The sequence below is a fragment of the Lygodium microphyllum genome, chromosome 26 (genome assembly GCF_053477565.2).
Source record: "Lygodium microphyllum isolate KBCC chromosome 26, Lygodium_microphyllum_v1.1.10, whole genome shotgun sequence".
In the NCBI taxonomy this organism is placed as follows: domain Eukaryota; kingdom Viridiplantae; phylum Streptophyta; class Polypodiopsida; order Schizaeales; family Lygodiaceae; genus Lygodium; species Lygodium microphyllum.
In genome coordinates, this window is record NC_141160.1 from 113,058,276 (window position 1) to 113,076,456 (window position 18,181).

The following is an 18,181-nucleotide window of genomic DNA, read 5'->3' on the forward strand; positions in this document are numbered from 1 at the left end:
GGCTGAAAAAGCAACTTGCTTTTTGTATGCCATTCTAATCTAGAAGTTTTTTTAACTTTTTTAGATATTTTTATAATAAATAATATAAAAATATACTAAAATTATATAAAAATCTAATATTTTTAGATAATCCATGTTACTCACACTAGTACTAATGACTCAAATCACATTGACTCTCTTTATCAATAAGAAAATCGAATGATGATGCATTCCAAAATTTTTCACACTGTGTCCGCGTAGTGGCACAACAACGTAATTCTAGGAAGGGTCGAAGCTTTATCCAAGCTATATATATTCTAATGTGGTTGCTATCTTAGAATAAGCATTGCGAATCTTCAAAACTTATAGCCATACTTTTTCAAAACTCTAGGTCCTTTTTTAAAATCGACATTAACAAAATTTGGTCTCCATGATTAGTCTCATTACTATTGGAATATACTTAGGATAACTTTAATTGTGAAAGTACATGGATCTAGAGCATGGCAGTTAGTTATGGTGGATGAAAGGATAAGAGTAAACTCATGATGGAGGAGACAAAGACACAGTTTGTTACACAAGTGAATTAGGTTTCAAGATTGAGACTTGGACTCATAAACACAATCTTGTGTATGTGGACAATGACACTGATACTTTACTGATAAGAAAAGAGTACTATCATTGCATTAAGAAAAGAAAGCAAGTACAATGCTTTATAAGAAAGTAGGAAACTACAGTAGGCACCACTGTGCATATGGGATAGGTAAGCTTGCATGTCCTTGGCCCTGAAGCTCCATACAAAGAGGTTGTTAGTGAGTGTGATTGCTGAATCTCAACGCCCCTCCTCAATCACAACTTAAAAGGCACAAAGTGTATAGAGGCTGTAATGAGAACCACCTGCAAAGTGTGGGCACACCACAAACATGGTAGATATCAAAGGCTGTCGCAGAAAAGGCTAAGTGTGGGCACCAAAACATGATGGACATCCAGAGGCTGTAACATGGGCCTCACAAAGTGTACAGGGACTGTAATGCCAAGTTACATGAGGAGTTTACAAAGCTTATGGCAGGAAGCATTAGGGCTAGGAAATACAAGGCTTTTAAAATAGTCTATCAGAGTAATGAGAGTAGAAGGACTGATGAGGCTTGTCCTTCCGATCCTGATGGTCTTCATCTTCATCTTCATCTTCTTCTTTTGGTTCATGGTCTTCTTCTTCTTTCACAGCTGCAAGATAGGCCTTTTGGGATCTCTTTCTAGCATGACAGAACTTCTCAGTGTGTTCGATCCTTTTGCAGAAGTCATAGAAGAGCGGTTCCTTTTTACCTTTGTATCTGTTGTTTACATATAACATTTGTTCATCCTTTGAAGTGCTAGGCTCTTCTTTGCTTTTAAGTTTCTTTTCTTCCTCTAGCAGAGAGGCTTTAATATCAACAAGTTGAGGATCGGGCATATTGGTTAGAGTGGTTGATACATTATCATAGGCAGCAGGTAGACTTTTTAACAAGACATCAATACAAACATCTTCATCCATTTTTAACTTCATCCCTGCAAGTTGGGTTAGGAGACTTTCCATGTAATTTAGATGGGATGCCAGGGATGTATGAGGCTTCATATCAAGTCGAAAAAATTCAATCAATAGACCATACTTAGATGACTTTGACTGTGCACCAAATAAGATATCCAATTTGTCCCAAGTGTCATGGGACGTGTCACAAGCATCCACATAATGGATGTAGCTGTCATCCAATTCCAATTTAATGATGGCATGTTCCTTGTCATCATTCTTCTACCAAGTAACTGCAAGGTCCGCATCTCGAGGTTTTTTCTCTTTGTCATTTGTGATGGCCCAGAGACCCTTCTTCATCAGGATGAGCTTGATGCGGGTTTGCTAGGTGTGAAACCCGACTCCCTTGAACCGAGCATTTGGAGAGTCTTTTCCCATGTTGGATGGCTGCAGCAGCAACAAATCAGCATTAATTTCTCAGATTTTAGCAACAGAAGAGTTGGTTGTGTCACAAGACACAAGTGCTAAGAGCACTAGATGAGTATCAATGGACACTATGTTTGTATCTTCTTCCTTGAGTCTTCCAAATGTGCAAAATTCTTCAAGATCTTCTAAATCCAAATCTTCCCCTCCTTGATTTGATGCTGGGAACTTCAGATTTAGTAGGCTTTAGCTTGGTTTAGTGGCAGGAGTGAGAAACTGAGAGAAAAATGAGCTTGGGAGATTTTGGCTATGGTGGAATTAGGGTTTCTAAGACAGGGCCCTGGTTTTTCAGCTGCTGTGAACTCAATACTTGATCATTTTCAAAAGTGTTTTTATGAAAATGAAGCTTACTTCAAGGGCCATCAAAGCCCCATGGAGATCAACTAGATCGCGGGCAGTACGTCATGCGCAGAGCAGAAAGACGTAGGTAGGCGCAATTTCGGACAGGAGGAGACGATTTCTGCAATGTCGACGTCAGGGTGCAACAATGTGATCGATTGATGTGCCAAGGTGAAGCGCATTGAGCATGAGAACAATCCCCTAGAAGGAAGCATGAGATGAAGTGGCCTGGTTGAGGAGTTATAGAAGCTCCAAGTGAGGTAGATCCTGTTTGGCTATGGCAGACACAGGGCAAAGATTGAGAATTTTCACAATGCTGAGCTCTAGATAGCCAAATGTCATGGACTGATGTGATATAGGGAAGCTTTGTGAGCTGGGGAACACTTTTCCAAAAGGAACCTCCAAGAGATTTGACCTGTGGAGAGAGATCCAGGAGCTTGAAGCAGGCAGGGTGCAGGCTGGCTATGGTTGCCAAGGAAGGTTAAGGAGAGATGGAGGTGAGAAATGGAACCATAAACTTGACTTGAGCTGACCTGAGATGAAGATGAGCTGAGAGAGAGTAGAGGAGAGCTAAGCCATGCTCAGCTGAGCTCTGATACCATGTGAAAGTACATGGATCTAAAGCATGGCAGTTAGTTATGGTGGATGAAAGGAGAAGAGTAAACTCATGATGGAAAAGACAAAGACACTGTTTGTTACACAAGTGAATTAAGTTTCAAGATTGAGACTTGGACTCATAAACACAATCTTGTGTATGTGGACAATGAGACTGACACTTTACTAATAAGAAAAGAATACTATCATTGCATTAAGAAAAGGAAACAAGTACAATGCTTTATAGGAAAGTAGAAAACTGCAGTAGGCACCACTGTGCATATGGGATAGGTAAGCCTGCATGTCCTTGGCCCTGAAGCTCCATACAAAGAGGCTGTTAGTGAATATGATTGCTGAATCTCAACATTAATTGCCAATGCTCATAAATTGGTAATTATTTGGGGAAGAAAACTTTTTTTAATCTCATTTTCTCCTCTCTCTTTCTCAATGAGTTCACTCCTTGTAAAGGTGACATGTCACCTACAAGCAAAGAATCCTTAAAAACCCTTTATTTATGACTCATGCAATAGTCATATGACCCTTCTTTTTACAGTTACATGATGTATCAAAAAATTTATTACATACCCCCTTTTTTAGATATAAGATAACATTCTGTTTAGATAAAAGAAATTTACTTGGTTTTGTGTGTGTGTGTGTGTATGTGTGTGTGTGTGTGTGTGTGTGTGTGTGTAGATTTGACCCAATCTATCTAACATTATTTTTATTTTCACAAAGTAGAAAGTACAAGCTACAAACCACTTAAGTCAAATGCATGATTGTACTAATCATGGTATCCCTTCAATGCCAAGCCACAAGGATGTGGGACTTAGATATCATGTTTGGTGCGAGCAATAAGAAAAGCAATTTTCCTTTGGGTGCTAAGTGAGCTTTGGGATATCGATACAAAGTGAATAGCACAACTTACAAATCACAGATACATGACTACACTAATCATGGTATTCCTTCAATGCCAAGCTACGAGGACATGGAACCCAAATACTATGCTTAGTATAAATATAAGAAAAGCCTTATATCTTTGTGTGCCCAGTGAGTCCTGGAACACCGATACAAAGTGAAAAGCACAAGCTACAAACCACTTAAGTTAGACGCATGATTACACAAATCATGGTGTCTCTCCAATGCCAAGCCATGAGGACGTGGAACCCAAACACCATGCTTAGTCTAAGCATAAGAAAAGCATTGTATCTTTGTGTGCTAAGTAAGCTTGGGACACCAACACAATGCAAAAAGCACAAGCCATAAATCATTAAAGTCAAACACATAACTACATTAATCATGGTGTTCCTTTAGTGCCAAGCCACAAGGACATGGGACTTAAGTAGACACACGAAAAACCTTATGCCTTTGTGTATCAAGCGAACCTAGGACATTGATAAAAAGAAAAAAGCACAAGCTATAAACCACTTGAGTTAAATGTATGATTGCATTGATTATAGTATCCCTTCAGTGCCAAGCCACAAGCATGTGGGATTGAGACTCCATGTGTAATGTGGGCATAAGGAAAGCCTTGTATCTTTATGTGCCAAGAGAGCATAGGACATCGACACAAAGCAAAAAGCACAAGCTACAAACCACTAAAGTCAGACGTATGACTACACTAATCATGTTATCCCTTTAGTGCCAAGCCAAGAGAACGTGAGACCTAGATACCATGCAAGGGAAGCCTTATGTCTTTATACGCCAAGCGAACCTGGGACATTAACACAAAGCAAAAAGTACAAGCTATAAACCACTTGAGTTAGATGCATGACCACACTAATTAGGATATTCCTTCAGTGCCAAGCCACAAGGACGTGAGACCCAAATACTATGCTTAGTACAAGCATAAGGAAATCCTTGTATCTTTTTGTGCCAAGCGAGTTTGGAACATCGATATGAACTATATAGATGTATAAATACATCTCAAGTCCCAATTTCAAATAAGTGATTAATATTTGACCACGTGACTAAATCTTGATTTATATTTGAAAGTGAAATTTGAGAAGATTAACTTGTAAAGTATTTAGGGTAAACTCTACCTTTAAGTAAGATAATAAGATTTGACCATGTGGTCAAATAATAAAGGTATTGGGAATTCCCAAAGTACATGGAAATTCCCAAATTCTCTAATGTAGTGTTATATGAAAGACTTTTTCTTTAATATTTCTATATCTATATAATCAACAAATACTTTATTGAGGCAAGCTGAAAAATTCAATGTAAACACATATACATGTACATAGGGAAAAATGAAAGAGCAACACTATTAGGACTTTTTTGTTGCCCTCATCACTGTCACTAAACTAGATGTGTGTGTGTGCACGCATACGTGTGGGTGTGTGAGAGGAAACCCACCCTACAACAAGCCTCTTGATTCTCTTGATCCCTAAGAATGTAGGTTGTGAAAATATAAAATTAGCTACTCATGTTGCATTTTGGGTCACACAATGCAAGCATCAAACAACAAGTTCGAGATATTGGACTGTGGCATGATTTTGGCATTTTAGTGCAGGCACGATGGAGCTATGGGATATGTGACCCTTACATCAATGACCTCTTCTTTGCTCTTTCTCTGCAACATTGGCATACATATGAATGAGTGATGTTCCCACATGGAGCTCTCTTTCCAAACCCCTTTTCAACAATTCAAAATGAACTTCCTCCCCTGTTTGTGAGGCTTCTGTTAAGCTACAAGCTTTCAAGCAGCCAATGTAAGTCACCATATCTAGAGCAACAACCTCGAGTTGAATTTGGCTAAAACAGCACAATGCTTCATCACCTTGTGTACTTTTATAGCATCTTGCAATTAACGCAGTCTGTGAGACAACATCATGAGAAGGGTGCTTGGCAAACGCACTGTGCTTCTGCAAAAAACCTGCATTTGCTGTACATGTCCACTAATGTGCTTGTGATGAAGAGATTTCCATTGATTCGCCATGAGACAATGTTAGCATGGATGCAAAAGCCTGTATGCACATCATTCAGGCTAATGCAAGCTCTGATGAGGCCTAGATACACATTATTGATAGGTCCTGCTTCATTTGTGGGTAGAGGAGAAGAAAGTCAAATCTGAATACATACAAGCAGACCACCATATCTGATCTCTTGTCCTTCTCCCATCCCCTGCAGACCCAAGATTGCCGCCTCTGCAGTCGAGACTCAAGAAGCTGCATGTGTACTGTTGTTTGCGGGGAAAGTGAGCAGTAATGGATTCTCCATCAACACGGGGCCTGTCGCATCCAGATCGATCTCCTGGCTCATCAGCTCTGGCCAACAATACGTCTCTTTCTCTCTCTGTCTGTAATCAAAACAATAGTCGTTACACAAAGCCATGCCCACAGTCCAAGTTGGAACTAACTGTTTCCATTACATCTCATCTTCAAGATTTTGAAGCCAGGTGCCAAAAAGACTAGTGCCAAAGCTTAATCGTGAAACATGCCATGATTATGATTGAGCAGAATGCCATGGGTGAGCTGAAGCAAGGCCAACTTGAGGAGCGGAGAGACGGCTGCTGCAGGTTCCATGGAGACTTCACGAGAGCGTTCATGGTGATGGTGGGCATTCGGGAAGATGATGACCTGCCATGCCTGCTGTGAGATGGAAGCGATAGACCTGAGGGTGCCTGCCGAGACTTGGCCCATGGCTATCAGACTTCAAGACGCCAAGGTTCTTCTGCGGCGATGCTGAAACTCTGACTCTCTCTCGGTCCATTTTTCCATCTACAAGCCCTCAGGGAGATCTCATATTCATCCGGACGGGCGCCTATGCAAATGTACAAACGTGGAAAAATGGGTTATCTCCTATAATTCAAAGGTGTCCGGGTCGAAACGACTAACGTACCTTATAAATGACCATTTGTCTAACGGTGATTGGTACTTGGCTTCAGTATGTAGTATGTAGGGTGCCATGTTCTCTTGAGATGTCCACTCCAAACATGCCAATCAACTTGTAAAGCAAGTGGCCAAGTTTTCATGCAACCGCCTATTGCCGAGTGGGCTTTCATCTGTCTCACACTACTATATCTAGATAAATGTGAAACAAACCTTATTTTAAGTGCACAATTCCCCTCAACACAAGCTTAGGGATACCTCATCCAAGTCCTCCTAAGATGAGAATTGTCCAGAACTGCAGACTCCAATGGAGGCTTGTCAAAAGACAAGGTCGCTGTCAACCAAAGCCTTGCATTCGAGCAGAGTGGGGCACGAGACTACCAATGGGGGAGTAGTTCCTGCATCGCATGTGGACCTCCTTGTGTTGAAATGCCCTATCAACCCCATGCAAACCATTTAAACCCCTTCCACATGCATCATGTAAACTTAGGGTCTGGAGATATCTCCATCTTTATGCTTTCTTCAACCCTTGTGTAAACAAATCATCTGATCAGCCCCTCTAGTCACATTCTTCACTTAGCTTTCCTTTTCTTTCCATTATTTCCCTACCCTTAGTCCTATTAAGGGTTTCTCTTTATTCACCTTCTACCATATGAATATTTCCTTATCCTTAACACTTTTGTCTTTTGTCCCAACATGAAGACATGTCTCTACTTAGTTGCACATAGAAAAAGAAAGTTCATCTACATGCTTTGATAGGTGTATATGTTCGTGCTATCTACACATGCATTTTTCTCTCTCTTTTTTTCCAAATATTACTATACCCTTCCAATCATTATGCCTTTATTAGAGCCTTTCACCTCCAAGAACATAGTGTCCCAACATGAAGACATGCCTCTACTTAGTTGCATATAGGAAAAGAAAATTCCTCTACATGCTTTGATATGTGTGCCTATTTATGCTATCTACACATGCATCTTTCTCTCTTTTTCTTTCATAACATTACTATACCCTTCCAACCATCACAGCTTTATTACAGTCTTTCACCTCCAAAAACATAGAGACTCTCTTTCGGGAGCACCTCATCAGCTTGAGGGACTCTCTTAGTGCATGCAACAATCTCATGGATACTTTAGGCCAATATTTTAATCGATATAAGTCATGTCTTTGATTAGTTAGATTTGCTAAAGGCATCATATGTATTTTATAGTTTAAAGTCTACTCTCAACATGAAATATGTTTACATACATCAAAGGCTAGCCATTAAGCCGTATCATATCAATCATATTGATGTTTTGGATTATGCATTTCTAGATTTCAAGATTTGGACTGTCCTTCAAAGTATAGATTAGAGTAAAGTACCTTAATCAATTTACTCAAAGTTTGCCTTGCTATAGTATGGTTCTATAAGTTGCCCTCGGTGAACTCCCCGGGTCTCTTTTCTCTTTTGTCTTTTCTATTTTATCCTCTCTTCTCTTTTGTTTTCTATTTTCTTTATGCTCTATGTTGTACACTCTACCAGTCACTCAAAACCACATTGGTGATCTATCTACTCTCATATGATAATACTAGTGAGAGAAAAACATTGACATTAGAGTAGTGCATGAGTGTAAAAATGTAAATATTGTGTCTGGTACACAAATCAGATACTGTATGCGCGCATAGTGAACGCTGGAAGGTCCCCAAGAACAAATAACTCTACAAAAGATCATAAAGAAAGAAGAGAGGTTTGCACGACATGAGACAAAAAGACAAATTGGGTACAATCTCCCCCCATGCCTTGTGTGAGCACTTCACAAGGCATGTATTTATAAATTTATTAATCTCCAAGCTCAAACATAGCCTAATTTACAATTAGCATGCTTTTGGCTTTTGTGTTTGCTTTTGCCCAAATAAAGAATAAAACGTTTGGGCGTCCAAAAAGTCAGGCTGTGCCCAAATACAATATCCAATAATCGAGTAGCTATGCACATACAAAATAATAAATTTTTGTCAAGCACTTTAATAAATAAGCATGCCTAAATAAATATTGATGCCACATCTTTAGTGATAAGACGTGCATTGTCGTGATGTTATGAGGACATAGTGTGAAAAAGTATGGAATGCATCATCATTCGACTTCTTTATTAATCTAGAGAGTCAATGTGATCTGAGTCATTAGTACTAGTGTGAGTTGCATGGATTATCTGAAAATACTAGATTTTTGGATAACTTTAGCCTATTTTTGATATTATTTATTGTAAAAAAATCTGAAAAAGTTAGAAAAAGCTTCTAGATTAGGATGGCATGCAAAAAGCTAGTTGCTTTTTCAGCCAATTATGGGATTTTCACAAGGGGGACAGATTGATGAAATTGCACATGTCGTGATCACTGTAAACAGGTTGAAAACTACAAATTGAATTGAAAGAAGAAGAAGGAGTGATCTAGGAGATTCGTGACCAGGCGTCCTGGGGTTTTACCCCCCAATCTTTACTCAGGTTATGATCAGTTTCATCTTGCAATTGAAAGTAAGGATATCACAACCATGAAGACTCCCTTGGGGTTAGTACAGATGTGTACTCTCCCATAGGGAGCAACAAACTCAGTGGCACACATGACAAATGCTATGAATAGAGTACTTAGGGATTTTATACCACAATTGACTATGCTCTTCTTGGATGATGCTCCAATCAAAGGGTGTGCAATGGATGAAAAGAATAAAGAGATGGATGGTCATGGATGTAGACAGTTTGTTGCATACCATATTGTGGATTGTGAGAGGATTTTGACACATCTAGAAGAGGTGTATTTAACTCTTTCTGGACAAAAGTCTGTCTTTGGAGTTGAAGAGGTTTTGATTGTTGGGCATATGTGTGGGCCTTATGGACGAAGACCATCACTAGCAAAAATAGATGGAATTGATAGAATGCAAGATATATGTACCAATGTATCAGAGGTGCAGAGATTCTTGGGTACATGTGTGTTCTATTTGATATGGATTCCTCACTTTGCACATGTAGCTGATGCTCTTTATTAGCTTCTAAGGAAAGGTCGGAAATTTCATTGGGAAAGGAAGCATCGGAAAGCAACGAAGAAATTGAAGTAATTCTTAAAATCTACTCCTACATTGAGAAAGGCTGACTATTCACATGGAAAGCCTATCATTATTACTATTGATACAAGCCCAATCGGGATTGGATGGGCAATTGGGCAAGATGATGAGGAAGGGCAAAGATATGCGATTCGCTTTGGTGCTAAAGTATTGACTAAACAATAGAGAAGATATCCACAGGTTAAAAGAGAATTATGGGGAATTGTGACAGCCATTAAATATGATAAGGAGTATTTTATGGGTGCTCAGGTGAAAAATATGAATATGCTTATGCAGGTACAACAACAACAGGTGATGCAAGCTTTAGCTCAAACAAAAAGTGTTGTGATGAATGCTTTGCAAGCAGTTGAACATGAGGTGAAGGTATTCAATGGCAGGAATGTATCTGCATATGTACATACCTATGCTCAGAAGATGGAATTCGTTGGGATGGCTCAATCTACATGGAGCGGGTATTTTGTATGTGTTACTGTTCATGAACTGAAAGCACGGATTACTGAACTATACTTGCAAGATGTTGACTAGGTAGCCTTCAAGAAGACACTCAGGGAAGAATTTTACATTGAGGACACCAATTTGATTACGTGCAAAACTTTTCAAGAGTGGGTTTTACAACCCAATAAGGGTATTGTGGCTATAGAATTGTTAAGAGAATTTGAAAGCTGATTTGAGCAGTTGGATCTTGTAGAACAGCAAGCTCTTGCAAGTCAGAGAATTGAATTGTTTCTACAGGCAGCTGATCCTGAGCTTCAAGAGAAGCTTGATGATTTATTGGAGGATCAGACTACAGAGACATGTTTGAAAACAGAGTGGAGACATGTCAAGAAAGCTGTTAATGCACTTGTGAAGAAGCATAGAAGAAGAGAAAGATTGCATGTCTCTAGCTTGCCCACTGTTACGAGCAAGATAGTTGAAGTATCCAGAAAGCCACCTACTTCTGTGGCTAACCTTATGGTTGTACCTACTATTGTTCCCTTTGTTAGGGAAGATGTCTTAGATGAATTGGTCAAAGGCATGCGGGATCTTCAATTGAAGATTGCAAAATTTGACAAAAAAGGACAAGAGGAAAGGGGACGGGCAGCAGACCCTAAACCTAGAAAAAGATGTATGTGGTGTGACAGTTTGCAGCACGAGAGAAAGGATTGTGCTGCCTATCAGGAGGCCTTCGCATGACAGCTCATCTTTTGGAAAGATGGCAAGATCCATGCACAAGAAACGGGATTGCCTCTTGCTTTGAATTTTTGAAAGGGAGGTATGCAGAAGTTGTTGGAAGACTTGGCTGTCCGAAATGCTTATGCGATGGTACATGCTTCTACTTTTGGTTTACAATTGGATAGAATGCATTGCTAAGTGATGGTTGGTCCAAAGGCTGAAATATGGACACATGCTTTACATGGAGCTGAAAAGAGAAAGGTCACTGATAGTGAAATGTCTCATGTAGGGTAAGACATTCATGGCACAATTAGTTGGGAATCACTGATAGATGCATATTTAGTGTATGCATATTTAGCAAAGGTACAAAACACGGATGTACTTGTGGAAGAAAAACGAAAAAGAGATGAAGATATTGCAGGGACATCTAAAAGAATGACAAGAAGAAGTGTGGATCAGCCTAAAGCTGCAAATCAGCCACTTCCCGAGCATGTTATGGAAGAGGTCAGTCAGGAGCAAAAATAGGATAACAAACAAGAAGGCAAAACGAAGGGCAAGTAGCCACGATATAAGTTGCAATCTGACATTGAGACAGCCATAGATCTTAAGAAGATTCTTGAAGAACGGATCTTAAACAGTCGGGTGGAATTTACCTTGAAAGAGGTGCTTGGCATTGCCAAGCAAGAATTTCATGATGAGACCATTGACATAATTAAAAGGAAGCTTCAATTTCTTGGTGATACTACTAGTGCATTGCTGCAATTTAAAGAGGAAACTGGTTTGTTGGGTATTCAGGCTGAATATGAGCATGAAGTAAGTACAAGATTGTCTATGCAAGATGCTACTAATCAGTGGACAGCACGTGGAAAAGAGAAGAAAGTGGCTAAAAATGCATTGTCTTGTAGCAATATGCATGGTGGAGTAAGGCAAATGCAACAATATGGGGAAGAGAATCTAGGATTTATTTCTCAAAGTCACTACACAAGAAATCATTGGGCTAGAGCTACCACTGAAACGGTAGTGAAAATAGGGGAGCGTGAAACTCCTTGTGTTGCTTTACTTGACCACGGGTCTGAGAGAAATGTCATTGAGCATGGATTGTATGAAAATGGTGCATGGCCTATAGACACTAATCATGGTTTGCAAATGAGGGCTGAAAATAATTCTTCAGGGGAGCTCTATCCTACATGTCCTAATGTAAAAGTGATGATTGGTGATGTACAGGAAGAGCAACACTTCTTTGTCCAAGATAATTCCTCATATGCAGTGATTTTGGGACACCTCTATATTACAGGTGTGCGTATGGAAACAAAGGTGCTTGATGATGGTTCTGCTTATCCTTGGTTCCAAATGCAAGGGAATTCAAAGACCTGGATTTTCATGCATTTACTATTGGTAATTCTCAGTTTATAACAAACAGTTCATGTTGGTTTAAGCCTATGGAAGCTATGTGTAGGGCTGAACACATATCTATGAAACGGGCTACTAAGGAACTGAGAGTATTGGGATTGCTGAGAGTTGAAAATGAAAGTATTAATGACACTATGGCTGAAATTTCAGCAACTATACATGCAGAAAATGGGGCTGAAAACTGAGTGTTGTCAATATGTTCTTTGGACATGTATGATGCTATAGCATTGTTTGCTCAACAAGGATTATAATGGGTTGAAGCACTTATGGAGACAAAGTATAAGACAGTTAACAAAAAGGTGAAACCAATTGCTTTGCCACTTCCACCAGAGAGTGAGGGTATGTATGAAAAAGTGTCAAGGCAGCCAAGCTTACGGGATCCTAATGATATAGGTAATCAATTAACATCTAAAACATTGGAATTTAAAGTTGGTGTAGAAGGGTTTCTTTTGCCTACTGAGAGAGACTATTTTATGCGGATGTTGGCTAGACATGGAAAGGCATTTGGATTTCAGCCAAGTGAAATAGGTTGTGTGGATCCAAATGTTGTCTCTCCTATGGTCATATTTACGGTGCCACATGTACCATGGAACTTGAGGCCTATTCCAGTGCCTAAAGCTTACTTGTCAAAGCTGATGGATTTGCTAAATGAAAAGATTCCATGAAGATCTTGGAGCCTTCTTCAACCTTGTACTCAAATCGTTGGTTTACTGTGCCCAAAAAGAATGGGGCTTTGAGATTTATTCAAGACATGCAGTTGTGCTACTTCGGACATCGCTATGCTCCGGTGGATTGCATACATCAAATCTTTGAACCCTGAATTTCAGCATATTGCAAGAAGAGATAACCCAGTGGCAGACATGTTATCTTGAGCACGTTATGAGAATGAAGATGGGATGATGGATGAGGAGGAAGAAGATGACTTTCTTATGGCTGAAAATGATGTTGCAAGAGTGAATTAAGCAATGTAAGGTATTGCTACAGCATTAATACAAGCTTGGACAACAAAGAGAAGACACTTTAGATGTTTTGTATCGTGTGTAGAAGTGTTTCTGGATGACAAATATGCTGGAGAGTGGCTGAGAATTGGTCAATACCTCAGTACATTAACAAAGAGAGATGAATGGCCAGATGAGGAGTTTAAGAAAATCAAGAGGAAAGCATATGGGTTTTTCTTAAAAGATGGATATTTATGGAAACGTGCTAAAAAGAAATAGAGTATGCCATTGCGAGTTTTGGGTGACAAAGCTTCACAAGTAAAAGTAATGCAAGAATTTCATAAAAGCTTATGGGTTGGTCATAGAGGTGTTTGGGGTACTTTTACAAATATCAAAGAAAGATATTGGTGGCAGGGTATGTATAAGGATGTTGCTCACTTTGTGAAAACATGTACGACATGTCAAATGTATTCATCTACGAGACATCAGGATGGATTGCAACCCACATATCCATTGTCTCTTCATTTTAAGTGGGTGGTGGATTTGGTCACAATGCCTACAGGTCTTTGGCAAATGAGGTATCTTGTGCTTGCTCGTGAAGACTTGATTAATCAAGTGGAAGGGAAAGCTTTACGTATTAAGGCAACAAATGCTGTGTGTACCTTTTTTAAAGAAGAGATCTTTTGTCGATATGGCTGTGTGGGAAAAATTACAGCAGATAGGGGTGAGTTGGATGCAAATGAAGTTCATGATTTCTTTGCACGGGTGGGGATAAAGCTTGCTTTAACTTCAGCTTATAACCCTGAAGGAAATGGAAAAAGTGAAAGAGGTCATCCACCTACTGTGAAGGCATTGGCAAAAGCATGTGGAGAGAAGGTAAAAGAATGGCCATGATTGCTCCCTTATGCTTTGTGGGCTGACAAAACAACTCATAGTGCCGTTACAGGATATATGCTTGCAAAATTGATGTATGGTCAAAAACCTATCATGCCGATAGAAGAGATGACAGTCACATGGAGTGTGCTACCTTGGGAGGATGAGTTGAATCGAGAGGAGTTATTGGCCTTATGCATTAGATAGTTGGAAAGAAATTCAAAAGACATAGAGGTAGCAATTGCAAAGTTAAGGGCAGCTAGGATATAGAGCAAGAAATGGTTTGACAAAAGACATAGACTGAGACCAAGAACCATACAAGATGGGGATTGGGTATTGGTTTATGATAGCACTTTAGACAACCAGCATAGTGCCATGTGTAAAGTTTCCAAAAGATGATTTGGACCCTATGTGGTAAGACATGTGTTTGATAATGCTACTTATGCATTAAATGAGCTGGATGGGATAGCCATCAAACTTCCAATAGCAGGGAAAAGAATCAAATGACTCAAAAGGCAGGAATCTACTGCCTATGAGTTACCAGAACTGGAAGAAAATAGTGGTTATGATACAGGGGCTAGCCATGAAGATATGAAAGATGAAGAAGCAAAGGATATGGTTGCAGAGGATGAGGACTCAGAATCCGGTGATAACTAGGATTTTGGCACATAATGGAGGATGTGCAAGTTCAGAGGGGGTGGATGTCGTGATGTTATGAGGACATAGTGTGAAAAAGTACGGAATGCATCATCATCTGTTGATCTAGAGAGTCAAGGTGATTTGAGTCATTAGTACTAGTATGAGTTGCATGGATTATCTGAAAATACTAGATTTTTGGATAAATTTAGCCTATTTTTTATCTTATTTATTGTAAAAATATATAAAAAATTTAAAAGAATCTTTTAGATTAGGATGGCATGCAAAAAGCTAGTTGCTTTTTCAGCCAATTATCGGATTTTCACAACGGGGACATATTGATGAAATCGCACGCGTCGCGATCGCTGTAAAACAGGCTGAAATCTGTAGATTGAACTGAAAGAAGAAGAAGAAGGAGTGATCTAGGAGATCCATGATCAAGTGTCCTAGGGTTTTACCCCCCTTTTGGAGCCAACGGAGCCATTAGATTTGGGTTCCGAGCAACAGAGAAGGAGCTGTAATTTTGATGCATGTTTTATTCTACGAAGAAGCTCCAAGAGATCTAATGCATGGAGATTACTTCTGAGTAGTGCAAAGATTCCAGGTTCTTTCAATACATATTGCTTCAATTCATTGTGGTTTGTCTTTGTAGTGTTTACCACTCTTCTCTTCCATCTCCTATCTCTACTTCCTTCTACTTTTGATTCCTGGTGGATTCGACCTTTCGACAAAAACCCCTTCGACAACGCCCATAAAAAATAATACTTCTTCTAGATAATCTAAATATACAACATCACTCGGTGCTTTCCAACACCACCACTGCCTGCTCTACACATCAATTGAAGCATTCACAATTGTTAAAAAATAATAAGATAAAACCCACAAAAGTGAATACCTAGTAGTCTTCAGCTACAAAATAAATACATAGGTTGGAACTCTGTCCTAACCTTAATTTAATATAAGTGCACTCTAAACTCATAAATGCCCATTAATTTAAATATGTATTTTGTGGAATCACCCAGGACATGCACATTGAATTAATTTGACGCGCGAAAAGGACATACGTCTCTGTTAACTTCTTGTACAAGGAATCCACCTTGTGTAAATACATATAGTTTTACGGAATCCACCTAAAAACCTCATGGAATCCACCATGGAATATGCCTCCTAGCATCATACCCTCGGGGTGGGATATCAATTGTCCACAATTGCCATTAACTGCTCAATGTAGAGCTAGCAGTGTAGGGTAAGCACTAAGGGTGCGTGCAGTCATCCGTTGCACGTCTTCAAACTGAATGAGTTTTTTTTTGGTTGAATTTTACCAAGTATCTAGTATAGGACAATGAATCAATCAGAGTCTAAACAATTGATTCTAATAAGATTAAAAACGAGTGTTAGTGCTATAGATGACTTTCATGGGAGTAGGAGAGTCAAAAGATAAGACAAAAATATTATGAATTCTAGGACTCATACTCAAAGCATCGAAAATAACAAATAAAATTGTTATTTTAGTTTAGTAGTAAGTAAAATTTTAACAAAGAATTCTAGGAAAAAATTTGTAAAAGACTTACCTATCTTGCCTTGATTGAAGATCTCTATCTTTACTAGAAAGTGTGAATTCGCAACAGAATTAGGAAGTTGAAGAATTTTCCAAAGTACTTTTAAGAAAAATTTGTTAGTCTCAATGTTTATCAAATCAAAAGATATCAACATCAAAGGCATACTATAATCGTCAAAAATTAGAGTGAGAATCATATTGAAGGCCTACTTTGAATAAAAACAACTTATATTTGCTTATGAATCAAGTTAGTCTATAATTAGAGAGTTGGAGCTTTTAAGGAATTTTACAAAACATTTACTTATGCCTAAAAAAGAAACATATTAAAGATAAGGCTAAAGTTGGATAAAATACTAGTCTCTTGGTTTTTAAAAAAAAGTAATATTTAAGTTCTATGGCATATTTAGATATGATTATCTTTTAATATATGCATTTTTAGACGAAATCATGTCTAATATAAGTTTTAGATCTTTGTACAATATAAAACTTTTTTCTTTTGGGAGTATACTCAAATTACAAATGGATTAAAAGCTATCCTATTAGGAAATTAGATGTCTGTATAGTTTACAAATTTCACTAAGTTTGTGTTAACAGCAAGACCTAATTTCAAAATAAATAACTTTCTTTGTAGATAGAATTAGGTCATGATGATAACTAGAGAGTTGTAGACAACAAAAAGGTCTGCAATTTATATCCCTATGATGGATTACCAAATCTAAAGGTAAGGTCATAAAAAATAGGGCTCAAAGTTGGCTATTACACAGTTTTCTACATATTGCTGTGAAATTTGCATTCAGGGTCACTTGACGACTCAAATAACCTGCTAAATATTTAGAATTTGTAAAATATGTGTCCAATAATAATTGTAGATCTTTTTTACGGCTAAAACTTTTGTTTTACACCATCTTCAAAATATGAACAAGTAAAAAGTTACATTACCTTAAAAATAGTTGTTCAAGAGGATTTTTATGGTGAAGCATATGCAATAGCTAGACTACTTTCCAGTGCCTCTTCTATATAGCCTATTACATAAATAAAGACTTAGTATGCTTAAACTTGAAACTTTTATAAAATAAAACAAAGCTATGATTTACTATGAAATAAACTTCCAAAGCTTTTTGGCTATAACATCCTATTTGCATAGCCAAGTCCATGCTATAATCCAAATTCAGAGAAGAACAAATTGGATCAATTCGAGTCAATTAAATGTGGATATAAGGCTGTCCAAAACACAAGAAATGTACCTGCAATATTCATATGTAGTGATTTGTCATGTAGATTGTGATTGTTCCACGGTGTTCACCTTTATACATTGATATTATACAATTGAAAACTTGGAGCAAGCTCGGATACCAATGGTGCGCAAATCGAATCATGTATGCGCATGTAGTGAATGCCAGAAGGTCCCTAAGAACAAAGAACTCTACAAAAACTCATAAAGCAAGAAGAGAGGTTTGAAGGTATTCCATAAAGAAAGCTTATTTCAATAAAAGCATATCTTAAATCTCATATTCTAAAATAATCCATATTAAAAGTAAATAAATTAATAGTACTAAAGACAATGATCTAATTATTACTAAAGACGTTTAAACTTATAACTTACAAATAGAGTAATAGTTTTAATAATAAATATCATATACATACATAATATTATATATTATACTTAAGATAACTAATCATAATTATGAAATTTACTCTTGGACTTATGTTGTCATGGGAATGTTTGCCCATTAATGAAAAATAACACTTTTTGTTGTTTCTCAACCACTCTAGAACTTTCTAGAGAGTTCACAAAAT

At 38.2% G+C, this 18,181-nt stretch overlaps 1 long non-coding RNA gene across 2 annotated transcripts; it reads right to left on the reverse strand.

Annotated features, from left to right (window-relative positions):
• Positions 1–5,150: 5,150 nt before the first annotated feature.
• Positions 5,151–6,653, reverse strand: LOC148013697 (uncharacterized). Of its 2 annotated transcripts, none has more exons than XR_015688883.1 (2): positions 6,386–6,653; positions 5,151–6,194 (listed from the first exon to the last, which is right to left on the reverse strand). It is a non-coding gene; the product is annotated as an uncharacterized LOC148013697 (long non-coding RNA). The 2 variants fall into 2 exon arrangements; XR_015688884.1 differs by having other exon boundaries at positions 5,158–6,194; positions 6,336–6,653.
• Between the last annotated feature and the right edge of the window lie 11,528 nt (positions 6,654–18,181).